Below are 20,970 nucleotides of genomic sequence, written 5' to 3'. Positions count from 1 at the left end.
ATCGATGCCCGCATTCTCCAATGCTTTTCAGCCCCATGCCTGCATTCTTGGCACAATGGACACCGTGGCCTCTGGAGCTGCATCGGGAGACCTCTGTGTGCTGGGCTACAGAAGAAGAAGAGAGATGGAGGAAGGAACTTGATCAAGTACCTAGTGGGGCCTGACCCAAGCAAGTGACTCGTTGACATTCCTCATCAGCTGGGCAATGCTGGTAAGAGTACCGTGCCTGTTTGGTGCCTAGGTTTATTAAGACTTTTAGTTATCTCAGAAAGTTGAGATTGATAGCATGCTAGGTGGATGTTTATGGGGCGCTAGCACTTGTGTGCAAGAAAATATTAATCAATATGAGACCGTCCATGGCATGGCAAAATGAATTATTTTTTTCTGGAGAGAAGCAGAATCCCATATTGTGAAAACAGGCGGGAATTTCCGGATTCTGCATTTTACTCTGGAATTTGTGAGACGAGTAACGAACCGCAAACCTGACAAAAGCACTGAACTGTTAACATGTTGCGGATAAGGTGACTTTCTCCTGTCAGGAGAACAGGACAGTGGAATTGTGCCTACAAGGGCAGTCTGGAGGCTGACTTGGACGTTAGCTGAAAAAACCATGGATAACCTCTTCTTAATAGCCAATTCAGCTTAGAAGTGGAGGCTGTCTTAAAATGATCTCAGAGAAACACGTGGGGCGGAGCTTGAAAAAAGGGATGGGGATATTGTGCAGGGTTTTTCCAGTTGTTCTGAGACTGCAGAGGAGTCAGGAGAGCGGATGAATGATGATGAGGTGCCAGAGCAGAGGTCAAAAGTGAGTGGTGTGTGATTGGGTGGAGAATAGTTTCTTGGGGCTGAGTTTCCTGTGTTTCTGGCAACGTAGAGAGTGTTCGGGAAGGCTGTGCTGTTTTTTGAGTGGTGCTACTGGAGAAGTGAGTACCTGAAGTCCCGTTGAAGGTGCAGGGGTGTTGGATGTGAGCGTGTCTGTGTGTGAGCAGAGACATGGCTGTGCTGTGTTATGGCCTTAGGCATAATGGGGATGGGAGCGTGAAGGGTGTGGTGCAGGGCAGGTCCCTGTGATTCCTTCGATAGCTCAGCTGGTAGAGCGGAGGACTGTAGGCTCCCTTGACACGGCCATCCTTAGGTCGCTGGTTCAACTCCGGCTCGAAGGAGTGCTCTTTTGGCTCTTGCTCCGACTGAGTCTGCAGCACTGGTGCATTTGGAACGCTGGCCACGCATCTTGTATTTGATGGGATTGGAGGCCGGAGCTCTGGCGGGCCGTGGAGAAGAGGACGTTGCTCTGTGGTGGTTTGTGTAGAAGATAGGGCAGGTGGTGTTGGCGTTGAGCACCTGTATGTTTGAAGGGAGCAGCAGCAGCAGCTGGAAGTTGGGAGTGTTTGTTGGGTTTGTGAAGAAGGGTGCTGGGTGGGCAAGAGTAGTGTGCAGGGCCACGTGGGTGAGAGCTGAGGGGAGGTGAGGTGAGTTGGAGGCTGTGTGCTGGGGAATTAGCTCAAGTGGTAGAGCGCTCGCTTAGCATGTGAGAGGCAGCGGGATCGATGCCCGCATTCTCCAATGCTTTTCAGCCCCATGCCTGCATTCTTGGCACAATGGACACCGTGACCTCTGGAGCTGCATCGGGAGACCTCTGTGTGCTGGGCTACAGAAGAAGAAGAGAGATGGAGGAAAGAACTTGTTGAAATACAGAATGTGGTCTGGAGAAAAGTAAGTGGTTCACTGCAGTTCCTCATCACTTCTGTAATGGTGGCGGGACAACTATGCCTACTTTCAGGCCTTAATGGACAGTGAGAATAAGGATGGGCAGTAAGATGAGGAGCATGCCAGAATGATTTTTTTTGTGGGTAGCAGCCCTTCCCCTGAGAGACAACCTCAGTGACTGTAGAGGTTTTCTGAATGTGGAGAAATCATTGGTTTATGTGGTGCAAAGGAGAATCCCTTGCTGGGACCGCTTATTGGATCATTCCCTATCCAATATGAAATTACTGTTAGTCTGCTAATTGTGGGAAGAATGGTGCAACTCACTGAAGCAGGGGAGGTGCTCACAAGAGCACTTCCCTTTTTTCTTGATTTTGTATTGTATGTGATAGTAGTCTTTGGCTTGATCTTTCCTGATCAAGGAAGCTATTTGTGAGAGATAATTAGTTTGTAATAATATCTTGTTGAAAGATTAATTTGTACTTCTTATCTCGTCAGGGGAGTTTCCTTTTTCAGTCTGAAGAGAGGGTTGTCTGGGGACTTTCCTTGTGCTGGTCCCTTTTGATTTTACGGTGGTTATAGAAAGGACATTTCCAGGTCTATTGAGTTCTGACTGGCAGGAAGATGAAATAGAATGGGGCATGATTATTACTGAAGGGATATAGTTATTATATTTTTTGTGGTTTTACAGTAGAAGGAGGTTTTTATGTAGTTTTTATTTTGGAGTTTAGTAGCAGCTAAAATAATAAAACCCTTTGCTATGTGGTCATAGCACGAGTCACACTATTTTTTTTTTTGCCTTCTTCTTTCCTATTACTGCTTTATCCAAGAAAGTCCTTATCTTGGAAATATCGAAATTCATTTACTTTCTGAATAGTTTTTTCTTTGTTTACTAATAGTAATATATTTTATTTTTCTTTGTCAAGATTTTGAATATTTGTAGCTTTAAACTACTCTGTAGGCTTAGTATTCTATGTCTTAAAGTTCTTGTGATATTCATTGCAGTTCAGTTTGCATTGTGTTCATTTTATCCTTCCCTTTTTAATTTATTCTAATAGTATTATACATGGATATATTAATCTTGTAGGAAAAAATTACTTTATAGTTTTTCATACATTACAGCACTCTTGAGTGCTTTAGTATTAAGGAATGCTTTTTTCTCAATGCTCTGGTCATGTAAGAAAGGTCTAGGATTTCTGCATTTCTTCCCTGCAAATGCAGAATTTTTGTCACTTTGGGATTTACTGTCTAGGGAAACTGCCTAAAGATTATTAAAAACGTAAAAACCTGTGATATCTTTTACTTCAACAATATGTACTGTGCCTATTGTTTGAGTGGAACTTGTGATCAGTTTATGCTTTCACTTTTCAAAACTGGGTCTTTTCAAGCTTCTGGAGAGAACAGGAAATAGCATGTCCTTCTGCATACTACTTCACTGTCAGACTGGAAAGCAGAAGTGAATGGACAGTTTAAGTTATTATGCCTTTTTTTTCTAAAGATGATTTTTTTTTTTTTTTGGGTAGAGAACTGAAGTTACACAGATCTCCTTTGAAATTCTGCTGATTAAAAGCCCGTTAGCGTTATCTGCTTGAGAAATTAGATTGTGCCAAACTCCAAATAAAAGCACAGAGAGGTAATTCTGTCATGTTTATTAAAAAGTAAATTTTGCCCTGGGCTGTGGTAGTATGATTAATACTGACTTAATTAATAATGGCAAGAAACTCAGAATCAGGTATTGCTGGTTTCATACCTTATACTAAAGAATACCAGTTCAGCAGCAGATTTTTGGATTAGCATAAATTAATCTATAATTAAAGCAAATCTGTGAGACTGACTCATCATTTTATCTTGCAAATATTTACAGCTACTTCATTAAAAGTGAATCCCTTTGACATTTCCACTTTAGTCAGAAGCAGTCCTTTTTTTGCTATAATTACTAATAAAGATGGATAAAGCACTACTGTCAGTTTTACCACACATCGTTGTGTAAATCATTCGTATTCATGTTCAGCATCAAACAAAGTTAATTTCATTCTACATTCTTCCATGACAACTCTCTTCTTTGGGGACTAAAGAAGGCCTCCTTTCCAGAATATTAAATAAGAAAAGCAACAGGAAAGCACAAAGTTTGAGATGGTTTCTGCAGCTAGGCTGTACTACAGGGACACAGGAGGTGCAAGTCATGAGTGAATTTGATACTGTAGTAAGTTTATCCCCCAGTGGTATAGTTAAGCAAGACAACAGAACCATGATATAGTTTTGTTTCTGCTGTGCACAGTTTGGCTGTTCATTACTGTTCCTGCTTCTGTTGAACACATGCTTTTTAGGAAACAGAGAGATACAATTTGTTCAAAAAGAGTCCCAGCAAAATTCAAGCTAAACAATTGTATGGGGCTGCTGAATCATGGCCTGAACCTCTGATTGATCACCTGAGGTGAGCAATGAGTCAGCCACAGGAGCACAGGTGAAGGCAAATCACCTGTGCTGCAGGAAGGGGTGGAGCCTGGCTCCAACTCTCCTAGACCCATTTAAGAGCTGACTGCCAGTGGGGAAGGATCTCTCTGGAGATCCGCTCCATTGGAGTTCATCTTGTGAGCCCAGGATAGGGTGAGTGACTTTCTCTCATTACTCCAGTATAAATTATATTAGCCAAGCTGCTGTATATATATATATATATATATATATATATATATCCATTGACTATTTACCATCTTTACATCCTTTGATTATACAACAATAAAGCAGAAAGATCTATATCATAACCTCTTTTTCAGTTCAAATATAGTCTTATATTTGACAGTGTGTTGAAGCTGGTTCACTAATACACTGCAACGAATAATGTCCTTTACAATGGTATAATAGACATTTTACTATATATTAAGTCTCTAAATACAGGCCTGGCATATTTTGATGTCAAGAACATCTATTTCACTGATGACATTTTCTCTTTTAGTAGCAGCAGAACAGATTTAAGAGCAAAAAGACCTGTAAAATCTGGATTTACTTCTGCGCCTTGTTAAATATCAGTAATAAAATACATTTCATCATATCGATAACTTCTGCTTGAGTGAAACTTATTTCAAGTCCTCCCTTCTTTTTCAAAAGAGAAATTCTTTTGCCAGTTTGTTTCAGCTGCTGGTTACACTCACTTAATCAAATACCTCATTTTGGTTTATTGCTTAATTGATTTTAGAGTCCATACAGCTGGTTTTAGTTATGTCTCTCTTCATAAACTGAAGAACCCCCCTGCACCTAACATTATTCCTTTTCAAAGTCTTTGCATACTGTAATCAAGTATGTTACCAGCTTTTTTTATTTGTTGCTTAACGATGAGATAGAACGAGTACAATCTGTTTATCTCTTAGTGTTGTTCTTGAATCATTGCGCACTTTTGCACATAGGCTTCAGTTTTCAACATACTTCTGGAAGAAGTGTTAACACAAGAACTTGATGTGCTATTGTAAGGTTGTGCTTTACAAACATGGTCTGCTTTCTTCAACAGTAACAGTCTGACCTCTCATTTGTCTGGATTCAAGCAATTAAGATAAAGTGCACAGGTTGCTTTTGGGATGAAATCAGTGGGTTCAAAGAGAATCATCTCTGAATCGTTTCAATCTCACAGAGGAGAAGGGACTTGTAACAACGAATTCTGAAGTGCAAGTTACTCAAAAGGGCTTACTGTTTTATGTGCGTCAGATGCATAAACTTTCTTTGTCAAGTGTTGTGGCAAATAAATGTAAATTGTTATACTGGTTCCTACCGCCAGTATGTTTTTCTTCCCTTCGTGTAAATAATGAACTACTCTATGGTAATAACTTGTATAACAATACAATGTTGAAGAGTATGTTGGATTAATTTAAGAAGGAACTTTGCTGAGTGTGGATAATTTCTTACTTTGCAGTTTTACACAATGACTCAGAAGCAAGCATTTCTGTCTGCCATTGATTTAACTGGTTGGCAACTTCAGTCTCAACTTAATGATGACATATTAAAATCAACATTAGCTTTTCAACTGCTGACAATTTTAGCATTTTAAAGGATGGCAAGCATTAAATCCCACAAAAGCAGAAGCTAAGTTCAAAAAGGAAAAACTTCAGGAAGAAGTACGAACACATACACATCCAAAGTAAAATAAGCAGTAAGAAAAGAAAGAAATCGCGATCTTAAGAATAATTTTGTTTTGCCACTACAAGATGCTAAATATAAAAATGTTAGCAAAAACATTTGGTGTTTTAGCTCTGTAACTCCTGTGGGAGGATACTCCCAGGGAGTGCAGAATACTGCCTTAATTGAAATAAGAAAAAAAAAAAAGTTGCTTGTGTTTTAGACACTTTTCAAAACATGTCTTACATACCTGTAGGACTTCTTAATCTCATCATGTGTTGCTCCCTTCTCTAGGGCCAGGATTCCATATAATGCTTCCCCTGATGTCGACAAAGCACGTTGCCTTTGTTCAGCCATATTAATAGTGCATTACCAAAGCTGCTAATGAGGAATAGAATTTAAAATAGCAGGGATTGCGAGTATATATGGATAATATTGCTTAGAAGAAGTTAAAATTACTTATACAATTTACAAGATAGTAAAACTAAAATGAAACTTCCGTTAAATTGCTCTCCATTCCTTAAGAGATTTCAAAGTATTCCCCATATGGGGAATACCTCCCCAGATGGGAATATCTCTACAGGATGCTCAGGATGACTGCAGTGCCAACTTATGTGCCTGAGGATAGGTGAAATGACTCTGGATCTAGACATGTAAGAGAGTGATCTCATTTTAATAGAGTATGTTGTTTTATTTATTGCAATCTTATGTATGGGAAATACTGAAGTCAACTAGAATCCAATCCTTTTTGGAGCATGGTTTACAATACAACAATTTGGTCAGAATTCATGAGCTGCCTATATATCTACCTTGGTAACCTTAATGTACAGTGCAAGTGAAAGCTTAGCACAGGCTGACAGATTTAGTCCCCTTCAGATCTACCATTCCTTTCTTCAGGTGTCTCAGAGGTAAAGCAGACAAACAAGTGATTCTGCACCAAATAGGCTCTGCTACCTGCTTGCCATTCATAATTCATCCTTCTGGATCTGAGGAACCAAATCTCTTAAAGCAAACCTAGCTAATGCTAGGTAATGACATGAAGAAACTTGTATATGTATGTAAATTATGTGTAACATAATTTAAAACACCAGATGTAGAAAACTATGGTTCATAAAGAGAAAACTGCATCTCTCTGTTGGCAGACTTGCTACAGCAAAACTCTCACTGCAACCTCTTCATTTCTTTCCATGTTGCATCTTTCTCTAAATGCTGACAAGTGATGACAGGAAAAAGTCTAAAAGTGAGCTGTAACTCCAGATATAAGAAGAATTTCTAAGAACCTGCTCTGTTCGGTAAGACTACCCACTCTGATCTTTCACCCCTCTCACTGCTGAGCTAGAAATACTATCTTGCTGTTATTCATATATTATTTACTAGTCCACATTTTGGTTCGGAATCAGCCATGTAACACTTTTAATCTCCTCAGCTTTGTTCAGTACTAAAAAGAAAAGCAAATACCATGTAAATACACAGATATATAATATAGCCAGTAATACTGGTACACAGCATGTGACTTACTAAGCAACTTACACTTACTCATATTCACTTTGAAGGAAGTTTTCTTTTTCTACTAATCTAATTCAACTCAGGGTCTTGTGAGCAGCTGAGAAAAAATCCTTCCTATGTTTGAGTGTCATACACTGAATAGACAAAATTTTAATTTTTAAATTAAAAATTAATAATGAAATTATGTTCAAGCTTATAAACACTACTTGATCAACTGCAGTAGTTACAATGCTACTTGTTGATAATATGCCTGTAACATATTTGACATAATCTTGGGATCTGTCCTGGTCACACAGGAATCATGCAAAGCACACTGAACCTGATAATGCGAAATGCAATGCTTGGCAACCATGTGAAGTCGCAGCTATACAGGATTATTTAAAAATTCCATTATATAATTATGATTATCTATATGGCAATCCCAGAACATAAAACAAAATTGAAGTTATGATGGATTTTATTCTGAAGAACAATGTAATTTGTACTTTCTCATAAAATAATTTTAATGGCCAGTCAGCTATGGAAATTTAAACTCACTAGCTTAATCAGGCTTCTACTGATTAATAGCCTTGAAGGTCTAGCTACTCAAAGTTATTGCTTACTTATTTAAAGCAGTACTATAAAATACTAAAAGAACTAGGAGATGACAGTTTTCTAGAAAAAGTTATGCTCTGTAAATTAAGGAAGATAAAATGGTTACAATTTTAGTACTGGATTCCTGATGGCTAAAATTATGTTGGAGTCCTATTTTCAGGCTATGTATTTTTGTTCCAATAGAAAAGAGATAAGAAGATACTGTTTACTTCCTTGACTGACAATAAATAAAATTCCAGTAACAATCCCACATCCCCCAGGAGAATGCTAACATTAGCTAACATTAACTTTTTCTGCGCAAATCTTATACTATCTAGGATTAAGTATTTTACACAAGGGTTCTAGTAACAACCCTTTTCTTTTTTTAACCACAACCCTAACTTGTCTGGATTTGCAATGAAAAATAAGGCAAGGTGATTCAAATAACATACCTGCTTCAAATAGTGATGGAACAGTCTGGTGTGTATCAAGTCACAACATCATCAATTTGCTGTCTTTGTGTCTCTAGGCAAATATAATCCAAAGGGAAAGAAGTAAGTGCCACCAGAAGTCCCGTTCCACTGAAAACAGCTGCTGCTTTTCATCCTTCACATTCAAGGTTAAACAGGTCAGTGGAGTCTGATTACTCTTTTTGTTTGTTTGTCCAGTATCCGATTGGTTATCTCTCAGGAAGACCTATAAAAGAATGAATAAAACATTCATGAACCTAGAGGCTGGTATTATCTTAAGAGTTATTAACACAAAAAAGTACAGCACATCCTTGTATTTAGCTAGTTGTTCTTCTGTGCTTTACTCTTGATGGAATCTTGAATTTATCATTGTTTTTTCTTTTTTAATGTGAATGTGTGAAGTTTTTTTAATGATACAATAGCTCTAAATTTCACTTCTTTGAGACCAGCAATGGCTTCAGTTTACTACGCAGTCTCTTCAGGAGCAAGACTAAGTGAAGAAGATCCTTTAGTCTCCTCCTAAAGTTTTGTAATATTTATATCAAAGCAGTTATGGGATGCTTTCTTTTATTCTAATATAGCTTTTCCTCTGACATATCACTGAAAAGTCTAGAGAACCATTTCTTTCCATTTGAAATTGAGAAGACTGTTAATGCCAGAAACTTAACAGGATGGCTCTTGAGATGACATCTTTGCAACCGAACAAGTTCATCCTTGAAACTAAACCAGTTCAATTACCCCTAAGTAGTGCAGAACGGATGGGGAAGGACATTATGAGTTCATAACAGCTCCGCTTTGCTTCCTCCTCACACTTCTCCCCTGCTCCAGCATGGATTCTTCCTGTGGGCTGCAGTGTAAGTTCTTAGTGCACAGTTCCTATCAGAAGAACATACTTCTTTGTAGGTTCCTTTCCAGAAGGCACAGTTCCTTCAGGAAATATCCACCTTCTCTGGAATGGGACGCCCCGTGGGCCACAGTGTGGATATTTGCTTTTGTGCAGTCCCCTCCACAGGCTGAATGGAAAAGCCTCCTTCACTGTGGCTCTCAAAGGGTACTGCAGGAGAGAGAATCTCTTTTCCACTGTGGTGTCCACCATGGGTTGCAGGAAAACACCTGCTCTGGCTCTTCCTCTGCTTTGTCTGAAGTCTGAGTTTGCAGGACTGTTTTTTACTTTTTTTCCCCTCCCAGTCCTCATTGACTTGCAGTATTTTACTATTTCTTAAACATTTTTCCCACAGTACCACCAGCATAGCTGATGGGCTTGTTTCCAGGACACTAAAAATGGAGTAGGTACAGCTAATTTTATTATGTTGAATGAACACAGTAAAACAGATTGTTCGATCATCATGCCTGATCTCAAACTTTGAAATAACTTTATCATTATTGAAAAAGGAAAAAAAAAGGAATTTTTTAATGGTAAGAAGAAATACACGGGAAAAAAATACAAAAGGAAGAAAATAAAATGACCTTTCACCCAAATTCTCTGTACATGTACATCCTATTAGCAAAAAGAAACCATTCTGCATTCTTGTCTCATGGGCCGTTCTGTGTGAATACAGCTCCCTCTGGTGTGTTAACATTGCTTTGTACCCTATAATGTTTTTTCATAAGAATTCTTGGTTTGTTTGAAGGAAGTGAACACTGTATCTGCATATCTAGGTGTTTATTTTTTCTGCTGGGAATCATATAGTCTACATACATTCCAATGAATCTTTTAAGGATTCAAACTTTAGTGAGCTGTCCTAACTCTTTCTTCAAATCATCTATATGATTAGAAGAATAAAACATATTGTTTCATATTTATTCACTCCTCTTGTTCACTTTTGCTTTTTGTATCATAACACGTAGTTACCTAATAGTATACCATGACCCCACCATAGCAGTCAATTCAAAACCAAGACATTCCTTGTCCCAAAGGACCTCATACCTAAGTAAGTCTTACTTACATTTTACGTTCCACTTATATGCTACAAGCATTTCAAAACAAACAAATCTCAACATGTCTGGAAACACAGAGCTGTGTATCGGCCTATAAAAGTTTGAAAGTTGGCCCTGAATGAGAAGGAGGTCCAGAGTTTCTTCGGAAGCTTGCAGCTGCACAGAAGTAGGGGTTGAAGAACTCTGAGTCACTCCAGTCCTTCCCCCCACCTCTCCCTCCTTTTCCTGGCTCACAGCAAGTTCAGAAGCTAAGAGCCTGGAGCTGAAAGACAGGTAGGTACACAAACCTGCATGAAAGGACTGGCATCATTGCTCAACAATAGCGTGAATTTTCAGCTTCCAAGATAAGGAAAGCTGATTTTTAAAAGCTGATTTTTTTAATTTTTTTTTTTCCTCAGTTTGTTGAATCAGGTGTTGTTAATATTGACATCACCAAAGCATGTAGGAGATATAAGTGATTAGATAGCTCACTCCCAACCTCTAAGAAGAACCTACTGATTCTTGATTCTAATGTAAGCAAGTAAAGAAAACCTCCGATTTTACTCAGAGAAATTTGGAAAGTGAAATATATTATCTTACTGACCTGCTTCAGTATAGTCAGTGGGTTAAGGGAGGTGTTCCTTTCTATCTGCTCAGCACTGGTGAGGCCACACCTGGAGTGTTATGTCTGGTTCTGGGCTGCCTGGAACAAGAGACACCTTGGAATACTGATGAGAGGGCCAAGAATACGATGAAGGGACTGAAGCACCATTCCTATGAAGAAAAAATGAGACTTGGGAGCACTGAGCCTAAAAGATAGGAGATTCAGTGGGGATCTCATCAGCATATATAAATGGAGAGTGAAAAGAGAATGGAGCCAGGCTCTGTTCAGTGGTGACAAGTGCCAGGACAAGAAGCAACAGGCACAAATTGGAATTTCCCTGGCTTAGTGGTTGGCAACCCTGCCCACAGCAGGGGGATTGAAACTAGATGATCTTTAAGGTCCTTTTCAATCCATGCCATTTTATGAGTCTATGATTCCCTATGGTGGTTCACTCTGAACACCAGGAAGCACTTCTGTGCTGTGTGGGTGATGGAGCCACTGGCACAGGCTGCCCAGAGGCTGTGGAGTCTTCTCCAAGTTCTTCAGAAGCCACCTGGACAAAGACCTGGATACCCTGCTCTGGTGTCCCTACTTGGATCACTTGGGTCCAAGGGTTTGGATCAGATGAACACAGAAGTCCCTCCCAGTCTCAACCATTATGTTAACTTGGGTGTTTTATTGCTTTCAGTGTCCTGTTTTATATCATCAATAATTTCTAGAATGATTTCACTTACTTAGTTTCCAGCCCTGATGCAAGCATGTAAATGCTTCCTTTCCCCAAAACTTTTCTAATCTGATTACTTTTATAACTCGTTTCTCTGACTTACTCTGCTCAAAGGATGGTGAGAACACTAACATGATACTGGGATTTATATTGGAGACTGACAAGAAGTGAGAAAATAAAGAAGGAAGATGAGGAGTCTGAAACAAGAACTCTTGCTAGCTGATGACTTTTCTCAGGTAAATGAATGGCAACTAGAAAAAAAGACCCCAAACGAGTAAAGCATGAAGATGCGAGTGAAATATGGTAGGTTAATAAGATAAGGGAGAGTATGTATCCCAATAATGGACATATACAGTGCTAATGTGTGCCATTTTTTCAGTCATTGAGCATGATCTATCTTTCATTCTGTATTTGAATATTTTGATGTGTTGATGTCAATTTTTATAGTACCCAACTGAACAACCTAATCAAAGGGCAACAGATTGAATAAGTGGAAGAGGATGCTTCTGCCAAGATGTGCTGCGTCTCTGGTTCAGGACTGAGGACTGATTTTTGTTTGCAAGAAAAGAGTGCTTCTGAGGCAGCTACACCCTCAAATGTTCTTCTTATCATTTCTTTTCAGTTAGTTCTGAATCACATGCCCTACCTGACGGATATTCAAACAATCTCCTGAAAAAGAAAGAACTGTTTCAAGTGCCTTTCTTAGGAGTGAGTTTTTAAGATCTCAGACGAGCCCAATAATTCTCTGGCAATAAATTACATTCTTGTCACATTCCTGTGTTACTGAATAGTCACTGTCATTATGGTTTCAAAAGAAATACAGAACAGATTTAAATAATATGATTGCATTGCACCCATTTTTAAATACATATAGCTATATTGGAAGTAAGGTATTCCATCTGGTTAGCCATCTGTAACTCCATCTATTCAAGGAGTATTCATAAGAGAACAACCATATATTTGAATTCTCTGAACATATTGTGACCTTCTGTTACTATTCACATAGAGTATCTCAATTTAAATGTATTTTGGGTTTTTAATATCTCTCAACAACTGTACTATTTGAAAAAGTAGCAAACCAAAGAAATACAAACCTCAAATGAACAGTCTGTTGCATATGCAAATTGCTCATGCCTTTACCTGGTCAGTTTGACCCAGAGAAGTAATCCAGAACTGTAACTTCCTAGCTCATGCAAATAAAACCAATTTGAACTACCTAAGTGATATATATATAAACACTTCTTTTTCCCAAAAATAAAATTATAGGCAATTAAGCTTTAAGTAACGGTAATGCACTTAAGTTTTTCAACAAGATATTCAGTGGAGCACCAGGAATTTTATTTTTATCTGCAGTTTATTTGAACCCATTTAAAGCTTGATAGCCATAACCATCAAAGTTATTATGGTTTCTTGCTAAAGAAATGAGTAAATAAGATATGTCATATCAGTCTGTGTAGCATGAAGTTAAATTTATTTCTAAAAAACAAAGATTGGAAGTTCCTAGTTTATACAACTTTGATAACTCAGAGGTAAGTTATCTGTGACTTCAAGCAAAAGTGAAACGAGTCTTCTAATGCTGTCTTTTGGCAGAATCTCAGTAATTTATTTATTTTTCAAACCACTGTAGCAATTCAAGGCATTATTCTACCACTATGTACTGTAAGTTAACAATCCCACGGTTTGGTAAAAGGAAAATGAATGCATTTTAGCACAGCCTAATTAGCTACAGCTAGGAACCAGGAAGATTAACTTGAGCAGCGTGAGTGAGTGCTTTGACCTACTTTTGAGCTTATTTTACCAGGAACAGATTAGGAAGCTCTAAGAACACAACTCAGTACCTGTTCCTTAGGAATTCACAGCTGCTCTCAGTCCTCTCCACTAGGCACAACCTTTCTCCAGTACCCAATCACAGAATCATAGAATGACCTGTGTTGGAAGGGACCTCAAGGATCATCTTAGAATCATAGAATCATAGAATCACTCAGGTTGAAAAGACCTTAAAGATCATCGAGTCCAACCACAACCTAAGCATACTACCCTAAATCTAACAACTCTTCACTAAATCATGTCCCTGAGCGCCACATCCAAATGGTTTTTAAACACATCCAGGGATGGTGACTCAACCACCTTCCTGGGGAGCCTATTCTAGTGCTTAACAACCCTTTCTGTATTGATATCCAACCCCCCTGCCACAGGCAGGGCCACCAATCTCCAGATATGTTACTAGACCAGGCTGCCCAGGGCCCCATCCAACCTGGCTTTAAACACTCCAGTGATGGGGCATTCACAGCCTCTCTGGGCAGCCTGTTCCAGCACCTCACCATTCTTTCTGTGAAGAACTTCCCCCTGACATCCAATCTAAACATTCCCTACTTGAGCTTAAAACCATTCCCCCTTGTCCTATCACTATCTACCCGAGTAAAAAGTTGACTCCCCTCCCCTATATAATCCCCTTTTAAATACTGGAAAGCTGCAATGAGGTCTCCTCACAGCCTTCTCCAGGCTGAACAAGCCCAACTCCCTCAGCCTGTCTTCGTAGGCTCCAGCCTACACCTTAATGAACCACCTTTTGACACCTTCTGCAGTATGTCTCCACAAGTTCTTTCCTGAAATCCCTAGCATAGTCCTTGGCTCTATCCCTGTCCCTGCTCTCTGCTCTCCCCCAAATTCCCCCACGCCAACTCCTCATCTAAATAGCTCCCAGGAGGAGGGGATCCAGCAGGGAAGATGGCAATCAGTAGTCATCACTCTTTGAAGCTTCATTAATCCACACAGAGGATTTATTACGCTGTCATGGAAATACTCACTTAACTGATGGCTGAGGAAAAAAAAAAATCTTTTTAAAGTGCTGATGAGTAAGTATCTTAAAATCCTGCTATCTGCATCCAGAAAGGAATGACTTTTCAGTAGTTGAGTTAAAAAAATCAAAGAACAAAAGCAATATGCAATCTTAGGAGTAGAAGATTTACTCAATAATGGATGAGAAGATAGCCTCAGATTTATTTTTTCTTAATATTACTTATTTGGCGTAAGTAAAGACTTCCTAAAAATTCATGTAATTAGCACGCATATTTTACCATTAAAGCAAATAAAAAAACGATAAATATCAATGTTACTCTTTGCAGAGTAAGGACAGGGAAAGCAACTGGAAATGCTGCTCAGTTACTCAGCAAGCTCACATTTCAGTAAATCAGGAATGTAATTGTTAATAGTTATCATAAATGTTCTTCAAGTTTTTGTCCTCATTATGACAACATCTTTCAGATGGAAAATGGTCTGACCCAAAACTCAGAGTTTGAAGCTGTGGGCTCATCGCTGGCTTAAGTCAACCTGAGCTGCCAACAAAGGAGTGGTCCAAAATTGCACTGATTTTTTAAAAATTCTTATTTTCTTTTCTTTCTGATCTGGCTTATTCCATGGCTGGCATCACTGCTAGAGCTGATGCAACAAAAGGGTTGACTTCACTCCTTTCAGCAGCAGTCGAGCTTTACATTGTCTCCAGCTCACCCCAAAACTCCACCATAAAACATATGCACAGGCCAGGATGCCTTACAAGAATGAAGCACAAGTAGATGCCATGCAAAAGCTGGGAGGATGGACACTCTTGTGGCTATAAATATGTGTTTGACTATAGCCTGTGGCCATAGCACAGGCCAATGTTTGACAGTGTTTGTGGCTGTAGTGTAAGTCAGAGTTTGATGGTGTATTTAGATATTTTCAGGGCTGCCAAGTTTAGGTTGCCACCACCCTCTATCGGTTCACTTGGCCCAGAAGAAGCTCCTGTTGGCTGGCTTGGCTGCACAGGGATGGCTGTGAGGACAGGCCTCTGCCCACACGGCTCTAACCCATCATGGCGCAGGCACTGCCGCTTCCTCTGCAGCCAGCAGAGCATGCAGGCAGCTTGAAACCTTCACGGAGCGCTCTGCTAATTTGACAAAAGCATAATCATGTGCCCACGCCTGATCCAGATCAAATTTGTAGTGCTGGGTGATGTGGCATGGCACAGCTCCAGCGGTAATGATTGCGGAACCGCAGCGTTCAGCTGGGGCTGCTGGGGCAGGTGAATTCCTTGCACAGGAGGGAGGTGTATGCTGGCTGCAGCCTATTGCTCTGCAGAGCTTCTCTGGGATGTGCCCTGATCTGTGGGGCACCACTGTGCCCAGCGCTGCCAAACCGCCTTCCTTTGTGCCCTTGGAGGTGCAGGGTTGGCCTCCAACTGACAGTGCCAGGCAAGGGGAAAAAAAAATGGAAATTATGTGTCTGAGGTTTTTCTTTCAGGCAAGTCTCTTATAAAAATAAAGGAGTGTACAAGTGTCTTTGTTTTCCTGCCAACATTTATACGAACTAATTAAGACCGAGGAGAGTTTCATTTGCCTGTTTATTTCACAGAGAGAAAAGCTAATGAAATTAACCCATCGATTATTTTGCAGCTACTGGTTTTAATTGGGTTATGATTGAGAAACAAAAGATGAGCGTAGTGGGGTGAGCAGCTGCGGCTGCAGGGCAGTTGTGAGCATAGGGCTGGCAGGACCACAGCTGTGTCACATCGCTGAGTACACCACTGCATCACACAGCTGGGTCCCAAAGCTGGGTCCCCACAGCTGGACAACAGCATGGGATCCCACTGATGGTCCACACCACTGGATCATACAGCTGGGTCCTGCAGCTGAATCCCACCACCATGTTGCACAGCTAGGCCATACTGGTGTCCCACAGCTGGGTCACACCATTGGATCACTCAGCTGGATCTTATTGTTGAGTTGCACAGCTGGGTCTCACTGCTGGATCCCACTGCTGGACCACACTATGGGCCATGCAGCTAGGTCACATGGCACCCACCATCTCTCCCATGGGACAAGAAAATAGTGCCAGAACCACAGTTGCTTCTTTCCCAGCCTGGTGGCTTACTTGTCATAATGTCAGCATAACCACGCAGGTACAGAATGCTGGCATTTGTTCCCTGCTTGAGAACATCCTGCTCTTTGCAATATCATGACTTGACTATGGATGGCAATAGACAGTTCAGGCTGCAAAACTCCATAGTAATTGCTATCCATAAGTGAAGTATTATGCTTTACCAGAAAACAAACTTTGGCAGTAAATATTCACAAGCCTTAGTGTAACTCATATTTCTTAGTTCAGGCAAAGTAATTACAAGGCATTTATTACGTCAAAAAGTGCCCAGGGCTTCATGGAAAAATCTTACAGAATTCAATAAGGAAAGTTATGGCTGCAATCACACCTATAAAATTACTTCAATTCAGAAGGTGATTCTTCTGTATTCACTTTTGATTCAGAAGGTGAAATTCCAGCCCTGCAGAGATCGGTGGCACAATTTCCTACTAAGATAGACAGAAAATTAGCACCCAATCATCTGCAGCTCTTATTTATATTTTTTTTCTATAAATTACTGTACATGACTGGGGATTGTTCCCATACCTTGCAATAAGCAATTCACTTCTAATGCAAATAATATTGACTCGCAGTGTATTAGTATTGCTTACGACTTCTTTAAAGACAATCCTCCGACTGTCTGAGAATTGATTACCTCAGCTAAAGATGCAATGATATACAGTTTGCCCACAGATCATCCAGTTCAAGGTCAGCACCAACATAACCAGTGCTTTAGCAAACAAAGCTATTTGGACCTATTGGTTCTTGAATCTTTGTGCTTTGCAATGAAGCACTGGGATCTTTCTTTAGAGACACTACACTATATTTGTCCTTTTAGAACAATTACAGGTATTTCAGAGTATGTTTTTTTCTACTAATTTTGTGTAATCGTGAATTCTTTATCTAAGTAAAACCTGCATATGCCTGAGCAGACATCATGGTTTTCCCTGTTTTTGGTTATTCTGTGAAGCACGCTGCTCTGCTACAATTGGATTAATATAATTACTCAGTTAATATATTTTAGAATTAAATTGCTTAATAAAATTATATTAAATATTTAGAGTCTGAGGTGAGATTAAATATTATAAAAGTCACTCATTCTCTTAGGCCTATACTTTAGTAGTGTACAGACTTCTAGTTGTGTAATTCAACCTAGAAAAATGCTGACGTGGTATTGATTTATGTAGATTCAACCCATGTTCTGACACATGACTAGAGGGTGTTCTCCATAATTCCAACTCAGCAAAGCATGTAAGAACATGCATAGCATTAGGCATATACCTTCTACCACTAGTACTTCATCCCAGTCAACTCAGATTTTCACTGCAAATTCAGCTATGCCTGTCTTTTACCATACACATCATACACACATCCCAAGGAGTATGTGGGATTTTAAGCTAGGTTCTCTAAAATGAATTACTTCTTTGAGTAGCTGAGAAATCCCTTATGGAATCCTGGCTGAGAGCATCCGTGTGGGTTTCTCTGACACAGACGATGTGGTGGAGCTGAGGGCGGACACCAAAAGGTGCGCTCTGTCCCTAGCTACATATCTGCACTTTTACCAGCTGTGCTGCTCATCTGGTCCCACTCTCTCTTTGCTTATTTATGTATTTAACTGGGGGAAGGTTCACTTTCTGCTATCATAGCAGAAACACTGCAGGAACAGGAACACACAGCCGGAGGTGTGCGATGTAGCGGCGTGGGAGAGGTGGGATGCAGCATTGTGGCCCTCACAGCAGCACCAAGCTCTGCACACCTTATTTTAAACCCACACTTCAGTACACTCAGCACCACCACGAAGCCCAACCTCTGCATTTCAGTGCTCTAAACCCCTCCCCCAGCTTTTAAACAAGGCACCCTAATTAAATGCAAAGCTGCTTTTAAGAAATTGATTGAAAAATGTACTCCTAGCACTTGGAGTAGCTTTTATCTGAACATAAAAGTCAGTTTATCAGAGTTAATCCTTTTAGTATGCACTTGTCTTACCAGAACAATTTTCTTTCATTTGGTCAAGACAAAGGAATTCAGGAGTTTCTGTAAACTAACCCTCCCCTCTCTTTGTTGCATTTTGTTGACATATTGGCAACATTCCTTCCAGTTTTAATTGGATTAAGCACATAGGAATTTAGTGAGTTGAAAATCAGACAGGATTCCAGATACCTTTCTGCTATTGTTAAATACAAAAGGTCTAATAAAGAATAAAGCTAAATAAAACCAGAACTATTCTCCTGAAAGTAAGGAAATGTGCTTGCTGCATTTACTCAGGCAGTCAATGGGGGGATGAGAAGAATGACAGCTGGTTTTCCAGGCTTTCAGGGGGAAGTCAGGCTGAAGCCAACTCTGACACATTCTTTACTTCTCAGGGCAATGTCAGGACGCTGCGAGTGGAAAACCTGAAAATACTGAATCCTCTGACTTCTGCTCATCTGAATCGAGTTACCTTCTGCTTCTGTGGGTTTTGGTAGAAGTGCAATCCCATCAAAGAGCTGAAATGGAAGCATAACGAGATGGAATGCCTGATGAATTTTTAATGCAATCTCAAAATTAATGGAGAAACCAAAGCAGTGCATTTGGCCATCTTTTGAGAAGAAAGAGAAAATAATAATTACTTGAGATAGAAAGAAGACTAATCAGAATACTAATTAATATACTTTTTTTTTTTTTTTTTACTATCTAATGTGATCCTCTGAATGTATTTGTTATTTCTAATCACATTTATCTCAACCTAATGCTTTTCATGAGGAACTAAGAGCACAAAATGGCATGTGAAAATAAGAGTGAATGGTAAAAAAGTCAAACTGCTGGAGGAAGGTGACTGTAAGAAGACTACTATGTTCCTGGATGTAGTCATCCGAGGTATCAGATGTGCAAATGCTGCAAATTGTTTTAACTCTCATTTCTGATTTGCTTCATACACCAGAGGGATAATGTCATTAATCTATTGTTTTTCTAGGCAGAAATTAACCAATAACTTTAGCACATATAACAAAGCAACTATTCTAAATTCTCATACAAATTAGATTCTGCAATAAGGGAGTGCACTCATCTTCAAAATAATCAGAAATGACATGAGTTAAACTGTTCTTTGAAAAAATCCAGTGTTACTAAGCAATACCTCACTTTTCAGCTTGCACGACAACAAGCTGCTTGCCTTTAGTTTTCAACAGTGCCAAATAGTGAGATTGATAAGACATTGTTTCTTTAGTCAGGTTGGTATGCAGGAACTTCAGCTCGTTATTTCACTTCTAGTAGTACTTGATATTCTCAGTTTTAATATTGCAGGACATCTTTAACACCAGCCAGTAGGCCAGTAAAGAATCAGATGAGACACCAGGAATCTTTAGAATACAGCATCCAAATCCCAAACTAATAGCTGTCCCTAATTATGGAGCTGCTTACCTTTTTTTTACAAGTCAAAATTGCTTTTAAAAAATCCTTGCTGAGACCCTGCTAAAAAGTCATTCTACCTTCGTGTACAGAAACCCAGAAAGGATGTACAACTTTAATGAAGTATTGGGACAATATATAAAACCAAATCCAAATAAACAACTACATGTTCTGCAGACAAAATGGGCGATTGGTGCATTACAGCTTGTTACAGAGGCTAACAGATTCTGCATGATGACAGGTGTCCTCAGAAATGCTTTGGTTGTTTGGCTTGTTGAATGTGCAGTGCATTCACAATGCCTATTCGTAGGGTTCCAAGCTTCCTTCCATTACCAACACTAAAAGCAATGAATTTTCAGCTTCTGGTCGATCACACTGGCAAACTTGTAAGCTGCACCTCTGAAACTGCACCTGGGCTTCTCATATCCTCCCACTCCGATGATATTAAGAATGTTCTTCATATCAGCTGTTACATGTCTACAAATGACACTTTCTCCAGAGGCTTTTGTTGACATAAATGCTCATGGTCATTTTAACGCTATTGTAGCATAAGGATTTTAGTCCGAACAGCAATAAGCACTGAGAAAACCATGATGTTAGTGGTTGAGTCCATTTGTGCTGTGTCAACTCCAGCAAATTTTCCAGAAATATATTTAAGAACTAGTTACTGTAGAAAATAAGACCTTTCCACACTGCTACTGCCAATAATGTCATCACTGGATTTACAACAGGATTTCTTTGAAACTATAATTGCATTTTTGTCACACTGCAGCTGCATAACTGACTTATCTTAACCAGTTTCCACGGTCAGTCCCTGTTTCTGGAGGCTGTAACTGGTCAGTAAAACTCCATTCTTAAACTGATGATAGGGGTGTGGTTCTTAGCGCTATCAGCAAAGAGAAATGGAAATTTGCTGGGATCAATCTTTTTCAATTTCTGCCTCAGCTACTGGTTTGGTGCAGAAGGGTATGTGTCCATTAGCCAAGTCCAGTTCAGTTACTGAATAAATTGAGGCCCTCCCTTCCCTCCTTCCCTCCCTCTCTCCTTCCTTCCATCCCTCTTTCCCCCTTCCCTTCCCTTCCCTTCCC

The 20,970-nt window shown here is 39.7% G+C and overlaps 1 long non-coding RNA gene and 2 other non-coding genes across 4 annotated transcripts; all 3 read left to right on the top strand.

The window, feature by feature from the left end:
• Positions 1–13: 13 nt before the first annotated feature.
• Positions 14–12,949, top strand: LOC104910354. 2 transcript variants are annotated; one of them, XR_002113403.2, is made up of 5 exons: positions 14–805; positions 1,575–1,713; positions 7,026–7,100; positions 8,417–8,515; positions 11,717–12,949. It is a non-coding gene; the product is annotated as an uncharacterized LOC104910354 (long non-coding RNA). The 2 variants fall into 2 exon arrangements; XR_792993.3 differs by having other exon boundaries at positions 14–1,713.
• On the top strand, positions 1,074–1,163 carry TRNAY-GUA. The gene is given in 2 exon segments: positions 1,074–1,110; positions 1,128–1,163. It is a non-coding gene; the product is annotated as a tRNA-Tyr (tRNA).
• Positions 1,491–1,563, top strand: TRNAA-AGC. Its single transcript has one exon. It is a non-coding gene; the product is annotated as a tRNA-Ala (tRNA).
• Positions 12,950–20,970: the final 8,021 nt, after the last annotated feature.

The sequence above is a fragment of the Meleagris gallopavo genome, chromosome 3 (genome assembly GCF_000146605.3).
Source record: "Meleagris gallopavo isolate NT-WF06-2002-E0010 breed Aviagen turkey brand Nicholas breeding stock chromosome 3, Turkey_5.1, whole genome shotgun sequence".
Lineage (NCBI taxonomy): Eukaryota > Metazoa > Chordata > Aves > Galliformes > Phasianidae > Meleagris > Meleagris gallopavo.
The sequence above is the reverse complement of the archived record's forward strand: the minus strand, read 5'-3'. Positions and strand labels throughout refer to the sequence as shown.